Here is a 12,106-nt window from a genome sequence, read left to right on the forward strand (position 1 = left end):
GGAGGTGACTGGAATAGGATTTAGTGAGGTCAGGAAGCATTTACAGTCCCTCCCCTCAACCTGCACTATTTAAGAAGATTTCCAATTATTTTACAGGTTATTGGGGTCTGGGTTGGAGTTTTACCGATCCATCAGTTGTTTAAATTTTGGCTGTGGGAGCAAAATTATTTCCTGGAGTCTTCTGACCACATATAACCATGAGAGATGGGAACCTTCATGATATTTGAAAGAAATCTCTTGGCGGGAAGCCTGTCAACCTGTCTCTCACTGGTTTGCTGATGCTGCCTACAACTGTGCGGCTCCTTCACCTACAAGAGGGGTGAATGTGTTGGATGTGACGTATGTGCCATTTGTGAGTAGTTGACGATAGATGGAAGCTCTGAGATGTGGGTTATTCGTGTTGGGGTGATCAAATATGTGAAGGCTTGGAGGGACAATGAGTGTTTAATTCAAAATTATGGCAGTGGTGTCTACGATCATGAGGGGAATAGATAGTTTTTTACACAATGGGGAATCAAGAACCAGGGGACATAGGTTTAAGGTGAGAGGGGAAAGATTTAAAAGGAATCTGAGGGCCAACTTTTTCACACAGTATGTGGGTATATGGAACGTACTGCCAGAGGAGGTAGTTAAACCAGCTACAATAACAACATTTAAAAGACATTTGGACAGGTATATGGACGAGAAAGATTTTGAGGGATATGGGCCATAGGTGAGCTGATGGGATTAGTGCAGATGGGGCACAGTGTTTGGCATGGGCAAGTTGGGCCAAAGGCACTGTTTCTGTGCTGTATGACTCTCTGACTAAATCTTGGAATCAGTTATCGCTGGCTCACTCAATGCTGTGTGAGTCATTGCAGGTATAGAAGAGTATGGAGCAGTGTTAAACGGGGCTAGTCACTGCAGTCATAGTAAAGAGGTTTGAACATGGATTTTGCATATGACATCCACTGGTTCAGGTGGATGCCAGCTAACCTCCCTTTTCTCATTTTCTCACATACTCCCATTTTCTCTTTCGAGGCCCACTTTACACAGAAAAAACGTACGCGGTGACATTAAATTCTGGGCCTATAATTTCAACAAGAATGTTTGTTTTATATTGCATTGCAACTATCACACATTTCTTCAAAATAATCACTTTTTATTTAGAGAAAGGAAGCAAGTCTTTTTTTTGCCTTTGTTTCCGATAAGGATTGTTTGGCCCCGACCAAAAGGATAAGCTGGAGATATGAAAGCAGCTGCCTTCTGTAGAGACTTCCTGGGAAATCCTCTCTTGTTTAGGCCATTTCCATCAGAAGATTGCTATGTAATAGCCTGTCTGAAGAAGTGTCTCGACCCAAAACGTCATCCATTCCTTCTCTCCAGAGACGCTGCCAGTCCCGCTGAGTCACTCCAGCACTTTCTGTCTATCTTCAGCATATGATAGAGGCAATAATGAGTTCAAGTTGATCTTATACTTTGCAGCTAACCACCTTGTGAGTAATTTATGACACTGTATGCAGGTTTAGCCATCCTCCATGTGAGTGGAGTTACCGGTTTTATGCAAAGTTCAGTGCAGGAAGTCAACAACTTAAAGCTTTGAAGCTTAAGTTCGGAAAGAGGATGAAAGCCACGTAAAATGTAAATTTGTACCCACATACCCAGAGTGCGTCTGTGGCTAACTCTTTATCCCTTAATTTGTCCCTTGACTCTCAGTCTGAAGAAGGGTCTTGACCTGAAACATCACCTATTCCTTTTCTCCAGAGATCCTGCCTCAACCGCTGAGTTACTCCAGCATTTTGGGTATATCTCTCGGTGTAAACCAGCATCTGCAGTTCCTTCCTACACACTGTCCTAACTCTTCTTTACAAATAAGAAAACTGTTTGGGGGTAAATGCTATATTAATGCAAAAATAAATTAAATGTGTTTTTAGTTCTGTAGCTGTGATGAAGATTTTTTGAAAACCATGAAGAACCCTGCACAAACTTCACCAAGACTCCAGTAACAATTTAATTTTCCTTTAAATTCCGTGAGGAGTTCCACAAAGGGGTAGATGATTCACTATTTGTTTAAGACGCCTTGACATGATCGCCTTGGTGCTTGTTCAATGACATTTTGTCAAGAGTTCCTCGAGTGATAGAGACACACATCATGGAAGCAGGCCCTTCGGCCCAACCTCTCCATGCTGACTAACACGCCCCATCCACACTAATCCCAATTGCCTTTGGCCCATATCTTTCTAAACCTATCCTATCCACATACCTGTCTAAATGTTTCTTAACAGTTGTCATAGCACCTGCCTCAATTACCTCCTCCGGCAGATCGGTGCATATACCTACTAACCATTGTGTAAAAAAAAGTAGCCCCTCAGGTTCCTGTTAAATCCTTTTCCCCCTCACCTTAAACCTATGTCCTCTGGTTCTAGATTTGCCTACTCTGGCGAAAATACTCTGCATTTACCCCATCTGTTCCTCTCATGATCTTGTCTGGACGAAGAGTGGAAGAAGACAAGAAGCCAGGTCCCACCAGCCACGTACAGAGCGAAGTGCTGCCACTCCCCTCCATCTGACCATTGGACTTCCCTCCTCCAGCAGGTGCCGGTGCCCTCTAACACTGAGCACCTCGAGCCCAGCTCAGCGGCTTATTGCATGCATAGCAAGTATGAAGAAGTCCTGGGTTCGGTCCGTGGATAAATTCCTGGAGAGGTCCAACCAAATGTTTGAAAGGATTTGGACCGTAAGACCAATTTTACCCCCACTCCCAGAGAACAAAGATCGTGACAACTGAGAGGGATACATGACAGCCAAGATATAAACTGCAGCCCTCAGTGAACATGGGTCACTGATGCTGCTTTGCAGCTGAAACCAATATTTGTGTTCTGACGGCAAACATTCAAATAATTACGTCTTTTTGGAGATTATAACCTCCAATCAGCAATCAGCAATTCAGTTCCTAGATCATCGAACAGCACAGGAACAGGCTCTTCGTCCCATTATGTCTGCACTGAACATGATGCCGAGTTGAAGTAATCTCCTCTGCCTGCACGTGATCCATCTCCTTCCATTCCCTGCATATCCGTGTCCCTATCTAAAAGCTTCTTAAATCCCTCTTTTGTAACTGCCTCCACCACAAACCTGGCAGCACATTCCAGGCACTCTGTGTAAAAAACCCCCCAAAAAAACCTTGTCCTGCACTTATCCTTTAAATTTTGCCCCTCTCACCTTAAAGCTACATCCTCTAATGTTTGACATTTCAACCCTGGGATGCAGGGTGCAAAATATGAATTTCACTTTACCAAAGTTCATGTGACAATAAAATACCATTGAACCATTGGAAAAATGGTTCTGACTGTCTACCCTATCTATGCCTCTCATGATTTTATATACTTCTATCCGGTCTCCCCTCAATCTCCAATGTTCTAGAGAAAACAATCCAAGTTTATCCAATCTCTCATGAAAATGAATACCCTAGAGAATGAGTAGCAGGGTGGTACCTGATTAAGAATTATTGTATATAAAATGATGGTTGTGGATTACAGGATGAAATATAGGCTGATAAACTGTCTTAATAAGTAGCAGGAGAGACTGGAATCTAGTAAATGGGTCCCAGCCTGAAGGAGGGGCTATGAGCATTCTAATATTCAGCGTTTCTTTGGAACAGCTTCTACCTTGACCCAGTCTTTGTTCACCTTCACTGTGTTACAAACTATTTTCTCAAATACATCATACAGGATAGGCTTGGTCGCTTGTGTGAACTCAAACCAATTAGTGATTTCATCGCCTTTGCAGTGGTATTCTGATAGGTCTTTCATCACGTTAGCTTCAATGCACTCAGCTAAATCCTTCAACTTGAAGAAGGCTCCTCGCTTATTCTTTATGAGTCTGAGTTTCATAATGCATTTGAAGATGAGTTTCCGCGGATTTCCGGCCTGGATTTTAGCGTGTTGCAACTGCGGGCAGAGCGTGTGGCCAACTCTATAAAAGGACGACTGTGCCTCCCCCATGATGTACATGTAAATGGTCGCTCCGTTCTGTTCCAGGAACTCCTCCTCGTCTAACTCGAGTGACGACGACGTGACATCGCGGATGAGACGACTCTCCCCGTCACTGAAGTCAAACTCGTCAAAGTCACTGAAGTTGTCACTGACGTTGTTGCCCATCGTCAACCCAATTTACTTCCCTTGGCGTTGACTCCAATTCAGCACTTGAATCTAGCGAGGAAAAGAAAAGTTCTTTAATTCATGTTCACTTGCTGTTTCACATCAGTTACCCATTCTGAACATGCCCTTTATCTCTTTATCCCGCGGTCAAAGAAACCTTGCTCAAAAGAACACAAAGTGCTGAAGTTACTTAGCGGGACAGACAGCATCTGAGTTGAGTTTAGTTTATTGTCACGTGTACAATGAGGTACAGTGAAAATCTTCTGTTGCATGCTAACCAGTGAGCGGAAAGACAATACATAATTACAATTGAGCCATCCACAGTGGACAGATGCATGATAAAGAGAATAACATGAATAACGTCTAGTGCAAGATAGTCCAGTAAAGTCCGATCAAAGATAGCCCAAGGGTCTTCAATGATATAGATAGTAGCTCAGGACCGCTCTCTAGTTGTTTGCCGGATGGTTCATTGCCTGATAGCTGGGAAGAAACTGTCCCTGAATCGGGAGGTGTGCTTTTTCACACTTCTATACCTTTTGCCTGATGGGAGAGGGGAGAAGAGGGTGTGGTTGGGATACGACTCGAAAACATGGATTGGTGACGTTTCTGGTCGGGACCTTTCTTCACACTGATTACGCGGGGGATGGAAGAAAGCTGAAAGAAAGAGGCAGGCCAAAGCATGACAGGTATTAGTTCAATGCAGGTGAGTGGGGTTTTGAAAGGCAAGTGGTTGAACCAAAGGCCAAGTATCAAAGAGGAAGGTGTGAGACAGGATTGAAGTGAAGCCAGAGGAAGGAATGTTGGGGGAGGGGAGAAGAAATAGGTGGTGGTCCAGGTGGAGCTGAAGGGAGAGGAGAAAGGGGGGGATGTAGGGGAGAAAGAGAAAGGTGTTGTGGAGGGGGGCATTGAGTCAAACCTTGCTCAAAGTTGAATGGATTCACTCAAGTGCTGTAATTGAATTGATTTCAGTAATCATTCTGTTAAAGTAGTTTAACATCAAGCAAGACGGCATACTAGAATCCTCTAACCGCTACATTTAAAATATGTTTTAATATCTGCCTCAGTGTTACTGAACTTGCACTTTGTTTTAATCTTTGGTTTGTCAAACCAGGGCAGGATTTAGAGCCCTGGACAGTGTTGCAGAATAGAAGGATCTGGGCGTACGGTGGGTATGGTTCCCTGAAAATGGTGAATCATGTGGACAGTGTAGTGAAGAAGATCATTGGCACACACTACCTTTATGGGGAAAGGTATTGAGTACAAAACATGGGGCAGCATAATGCGTCTACCCAAGTCACCGATGAGACCACACTTCAAGTTAGAATGGGTGAAGAATGGATTCACCAGGATGTTACCTGGACTTTTAGGCTTGAGTTAAAGGAAGAGGTAGGGTAGGCTGAGGGGTGACTTTGTTGAGGTCTGCAGGATCATGATGGACAAGGATAAAGTGAACGTTCATAACCTTTTCCCCAGGGTAGAGGATTCTATAACTAGAGGGCGTAGGCATAAGTTGAGATGGGAGAGATTTAAGAAGGAACTCAGGGACAACCTTTTCTCTCAGGGTAGTCGGAATCTGGAATAAACTGCCTGGGGAAGCTACGGAAATGGATACAATTACGATTAAAAGAAAGACATTTGGATTGATAAAGGAATAGGAAGGGCTCAGAGGGCTATGGACAAATGGGACTAGCCCAGTATGCCAACTCAGTCGGTACATTAACTCAATCCCCGCACATTAACACTATCCTACACACTCTTGGGACAATTTTACATTGATACCAAGCCAATTCACCCGCAAACCTGTACGTCTTTGGAGTGTGGGAGGAAACCGAAGATCTTGGAGAAAACCACATGTAGTCACGGGGAGAACGTACAAACTCCATAAGGACAAGCACCCGTAGTCGGGATCAAACCCAGGTCTCTGGCGCTGTAAGACAGCAACTCTACCGCTGCCCCACCGTGCCACCCTTAGAATGGTTTGAGCAAGGGAGCTGGAATAGACATGGCCTTCTTCTAAGAGATGACAATATTGTTTATGTCGAAGATAGGCGCAAAAAGCTTGAGTAACTCAGCGGGACAGGCAGCATCTCTGGAGAGAAGGAATGGGTGATGTTTCGGGTCGAGATCAACTCCTACAATGTCGCCGCTCCTGAGCACTTCCTCAACAAGGCTGGAAGAACATGAAATAGCAGATTACTGCAACCATGCAGGCAATTTGGCCATAATTGTGCAGCTGAACCAGTCTTCCTGGTCCCCCCCAATCATGAGATTCAAGGGTCAAGAGAGTTTAATTGTCATATGTCCTAGGAATGGAACAATTACATTCTTAGTTGCTGCAGTTTTACAGCCACATTAATGCAAGTCAGGGGTGAGCGTAATGCCTTGACCAAAGAGGATATATTGTTGACTAAGCTTCAAGGTTTCTGCTGTAACCACAGATCCCTTTCTGATTGTAGCTTAAGCCCATGGATGAACTTGCCTGGAGATCTAAACTAAAAACAGAAAATGCAGGGAATATACTCAGCTGGTCAGGCAGCATCTGTAGCAAGAGGAACAAACTTAACATATCAGATCAAAGTGATGAAGACCGAATGAAGTTCTGACTTTGCCAAGTCCTTCAAAGGAACATCGACTTCTAACATCGGCTCTGTTTCCTTTTCCTTAGGTGCTTCCTGACCTGTTGAGTTTTTCTAGCAGAGTCTATTTTTATTGAAGACGTTCGGCATCAACGGCCTTTTAATTTTTCATTGGGGGGGATCTAGGTGTAGTAGAGGTATCTCCAATGAATTCAGTGTAGATCATGCATCCATTGGAACTGTTCATCTGTGTCCTTCCTCGCATGGGTGAAAGGCTCAGTGTAGCCTGAAAAACACCTGCCGATGTACTGAGATGCCCAAAGCAAGAATGCGTACCTTAGTATGAACCAAAACTTTGACTAAAAGATTGACTAAAATTCCTATCCTGAACTGCTAAGGTACCATTGTCAGAGCTGAGCCCATCATACAAATTTAAAAAAGACCCAGTATGCTGGAGTAACTCAGCAGGTCAGGCAGCATCTCCGGAGAACATAAATGAGTGACATTTCAGGACAGGACCCTTCTTCAGACTGATTGGAGTAAGGGGGGGGGGGGGGGGGGGGGGGGGACGCTGGAGGGTGGGGGGGGCAAGACAAAGCCAGGCGAGTGATGATAGGAACATACAGATGAGAGGAGTTTGATTTGTAGATAGTTGGACAAAGGACAGAATTGTAAAGCCAAACGGCTGTGAGAAAAGAGAGAAGAGGCTTGACATGTGAAGCCAGAGGAAGGGACATAACTGGTAGGGGGCAGGGGAAGGTAGAGGGAATGGGACTGTGGGAGAAATGGGTATGTATCCATGTGGAGCACAGTGAAGAGAGGGGATAAAAGGAGTGGGGGGGTTGGTGGTTAGTTAACTAAAATAGGAGAATTCAAACCAAAATGTCACCTATTCATGTCCTCCAGAGAAGCCTTGTGACCCGCTGACTTACTCCAGCACGTTGTGTCTTTTTTTGTAAACCAACGTCTGCAGTCCCTTGTGTCTATCATACAGACTGTAAACATGAGCGGAAATCCTGAAGTATTTGTGCAAGATTTTCCTCCAGCACTTTGTTTTTTTGGTGAATCTTTTCCAGCATCTGCAGTGCCTTGGGTCTCTAAAAAAGTTTTGAGTTGTGCTTTCCTGATTATTCCGGTTATCACAAAGGGGAAAACCAACCAACGGCTAAAATCTCCATTACCCCAACAGAGAAAGATTTTTTTTGATGCACCACCAAATTTCCTGTTTGATAGCACTCGCAATACTCCAAAAATACATTACAGATCAAACATTGACTGCTTTTCCACAGAAACATCCATTCCTTTGCCCTCCTGCCTTTTCTCCTGGACCCCACAATCCATGGGACCGTCATCTCCTTCAGATACAGCATCTGGATTTCTTGACCTCGTATTTCACTGAGGTAGGTTACAACCTAATGCGTATGAACATCGAATTATCCAATTCTTGGTAACTAATCTACAAACAACACCCCCCTCCCCCACACTTCTTTTCACCCTCTTTTCCCTGTGTCCCACTGGACTCGTACCCTTTTCTCCCCTTCCTCAACCTGACCTGCTGAGTTACTACACCATTTTGTGTGGTTTTTTCTTGGTCTTCACATATTTTATCTCAAAGAAGGGAATGATTCATTTTGCCCCAGCTATTCCAGGCTTGTCTGTCCCCTCTTTTTTTTACCCCCTTAAATTTGCACTCTGAAGCAGATCAGAATTTGTTTTTGATCCAGTGAAGCCTGCTAAAACTCCCCGAGGACCTGCTTCCTCATTCCTGTTTATCCCTGCAAATGGCTTGTGGATGAATGACGTCTCATGAGACTCTGAGATGTTTGGGCCCATTTTTATCGCTGTAACTCACCTGCTCCAACTCTCTACCTAAATATAAGCTTATTCTACTGCTGCGCCACCCAAAATGAGTTGTAGGTGTTTAGTTTAGTTACACAGCATGGAAGCAGGCCCTTCGGCCCATCAAGTCCACGTCGACCATCTATCACCCATTCACTCTAGTTTGATGTTAGCCCACCTTCTCATCCACTTCCTACACACTTGGGGGCAAGTCACAGAGGCCGATTAACTTACAAACACACACGTCTTTGGGATGTGGGAGGAAACTGGAGCACGTGGACGAAACGTACGCGGTCACGGGGAGAATTTTCAAACTCAACACAGCCAAATCCCAAGGTCAGAATCGTACCCGGGTTTCTGGCGCTATTAGGCAGCAGGTCTACCAGCTATACCATCGTGCCACCCTGTGTTATAGCTCTCCATGATTTACGATCAAATCAAAAATATTAATGAAGAAAAGGGCATTCAACAGTTGAATTTAGCATCCATTATGAAGGCACAAAAACAGCCACTGTCCAAAAATTCTTCTGACATTCTCAGAGGCTCTGCATACATTCATTTGCATCGTATCGTAGTGTTCACAGAAATATCATTATACCTGGCACCCTTGCCACTAATGTAGCCCCATGGCATCATCTCTACCACACCTTGCCCCCTCAATGTCCACCAGCGGAGGAACCCTATGCTGTGGTCCTGTGGTCCTCCCCTACTGAGCCTTGGCGTTGGCTGCAACAAGCTTCAGTGCGTCCCTCAGCGAGTACTCCTGCAGTCTGGAGCGGGCCAGTTGGCAACAAAAACACTAAACATACTCACTCCAACTGTCGGACACACCTGTCCAGGTGAGAAGGGGGGGGGGTCTGCAGAAACCTATCACATTCACTTTTCATACAGGCTGAGAGATGTAGATGAATCCTCTTCTTCGCTGTCTCTGCTCTCAGTCCTGCTCCTCAAGCTTTCTCCCAGGTGAATAGTCCTCTCTCCGACTTTCATTTATTCCTCTCCTGGCCTCTCCACCAGCATTGCGGTCTCACCTTAGCTCCGTTAAACGCTCCCCCTCCACTCACCACCTTTCCTGCGATGTCTGAGCAACCCATGCCTAATTAGCTGACTATCAACTATTTTTATCATCCAATCAAATCCAAGCTGTGCATGGATTTCAGTCGAAGTCCTCCGAGACTGTGTGGCATTTGGTGAAGCAGAACAATCTATTATGGATTTCAACTGGTTAACAACCAAAAATATTTTGTTTAGTTCAACGTTCAAATACTGATTGCCAATGTGCCCCTTCAAGACACCCAGGTCATGTGCACAGTAGCATCATGGTGTTGATTGAGTTAGTATAACTGTATACATTTCCTATAGAAAATAGATACAGGAGTAGGCCATTCAGCCCTTTGAGCCAGCACCGCCATTCAATATGATGATGGCTGATCATCCAAACCAGTACCCATTTCCTGCTTTTTCCCCATACCTCTTGATTCTGTTAGCCCTAAGAGCTAAATCTAACTCTCTCTTGAAAACATCCAGTGAACTGGCCTCCACTGCCTTCTGTGGTAGAGAATTGGCAGGTTTGCAATAAGGACGACCATATAGTGAAAGGGACTTGATGGACTTTAGACACACAGTGTGGAAACAGGCCCTTCACCCCACCAAGTCCGCACCGACCACCGATCACCCTGTACACTAGCACTATCCTACATACTAGGGACTATTTACAATTTTTACCGAAGCTAATTAATCTACAAACCTGTACGTCTTTGGAGTGTGGGAGGAAACCGGAGCACCCGGAGGAAACCCATGCAATCACAGGGAGAACGTGCAAACTCCGTACAGACAGCACCCATAGTCGGGATTGAACCCGGGTCTCTGGCATTGTAAGTCAGCAGCTCTACCACAGTGCTGCCCCGCATTGGGCATTGAGGTTGTTATTTTGTGTGTTGTATTGGTTCTGTATTGCCCCCAGGGTTTCTGTTCCGATGGGATAAACAAGGGATCAACATCTGAGTAGCACCTGCTCCATGCTCTGCTCCCACCGCAATATGAAATATTTTCAGTTCTGTAACTGATGTAATTTTGTTGTATCTCTTTACTTCAATTTTTAGTGTTTAGAGATACAGCCTGGAAACAGGCCCTTCGGCCCACCACATCTAACTACGATAACCCACACACTACTTCTATATTATCCCACTTTCGCATCCACTCCCTACACACTGGGGGCAATTTACAGAAGTCAATTAACCTAAGAACCTGCACATCTTTGAGGTGTGGAAGGAAACTGGCGTACCTGGAGAAAATGCACACAGAGAACGAACAAACTCCACAGAGACAGCACCAGTAGCCAGGATCAAACCCGGATCTCAGGCACTGTGAGGCAGCAGTTCTACCACTGTGCCGCTGCATTCATGAATTTTGTTTTCCTCTTTAAATTTCACGCTTTTGAATTTATCTCTTTGCCAGAATGTGTTCTATGTCAACAGAGTTCTGCTGGGTGTCTGAATGCTGAGTCAAATTCCATGTAAAGTCATAGAGCTATACAGCATGGAAATAGGCCCTTCACTCCACCTTGTCAATGCCGACCAGGTTGGCACATCTCTTTTAAATGTTGCCCCTCTCACCTTAAACCTGTGGCCTCTAGTCTTTGACATTTCCACCCTTCGAAAAAGCTTCTGAGTACCCGGAGGAAATCCACACAGTCGCAGCGAGAATGCGCAAACTCTACACAGACAGTAGCTGAGATCAGGATCAAACCCAGGTCTCTGGCGCTGTGAGGCAACGGCTCTACCAGCTGCGCCACTGTGCCACACACTATTTCCTTTTTAGAACAATGGTGTAACATTTGCAAATTTCCAGTTAAACCATCATGCCACCAACAGAGGTTTGGAGAAGTATGACCAGGGCCTCTGCAATTACCTCATAGCAACCTCAGATATATTCCTCAGATATATCTCCTCCATGGCCACAGCGAGCAGCACCGGAAATTGGAGGAACAGCACCTCATATTCCGTTTGGGGAGTCTGCACCCCGGGGGCATGAACATCGACTTCTCCCAATTCTGTTAGTCCTTGCTGTCTCCTCCCCTTCCTCAGCTCCCCTGCTGTCTCCTCCCACCCTCCAGCCTTCCGGCTACTCCTCCTTTTCCCTTTCTTGTCCCCACCCCCCCCCACCCCTGATCAGTCTGAAGAAGGGTTTCGGCCCGAAACGTTGCCTATTTCCTTCGCTCCATAGATGCTGCTGCACCCGCTGAGTTTCTCCAGCTTTCTGTGTAACCTCAGATATATTCCAGTTGGACCAGGTGATTTATCCATTCGATTTGCAGCTGGCCTTCTCCGCCTCTTCTTTAGGAATTATAGCCCCCCTCACCCTTAGTCTTGGTGCAAGGTCTTGACCCAAAATATCGAACATCTCTTTGACTCCACAGAATCTGTTTGTCTTCTTTTAGTATCTTCTTCCAGGACGAAGGCGAACTCATAAAGTTTTAATTTAGCACCTCATGTCCTCAGCCCGTGGAACACCCGCGTTTTATCCGTAAAGACCACCCTGACCTCGTTGAAT

General features: G+C 45.2%; 1 protein-coding gene across 1 annotated transcript in view; it reads left to right on the forward strand.

The window, feature by feature from the left end:
- LOC129709362 (uncharacterized) overlaps positions 1-12,106 on the forward strand; it is a 77,694-nt gene that overhangs the window by 3,121 nt on the left and 62,467 nt on the right. The window lies entirely within an intron of this gene.

This window comes from Leucoraja erinacea, chromosome 25, assembly GCF_028641065.1.
Source record: "Leucoraja erinacea ecotype New England chromosome 25, Leri_hhj_1, whole genome shotgun sequence".
NCBI classification, from domain to species: domain Eukaryota; kingdom Metazoa; phylum Chordata; class Chondrichthyes; order Rajiformes; family Rajidae; genus Leucoraja; species Leucoraja erinaceus.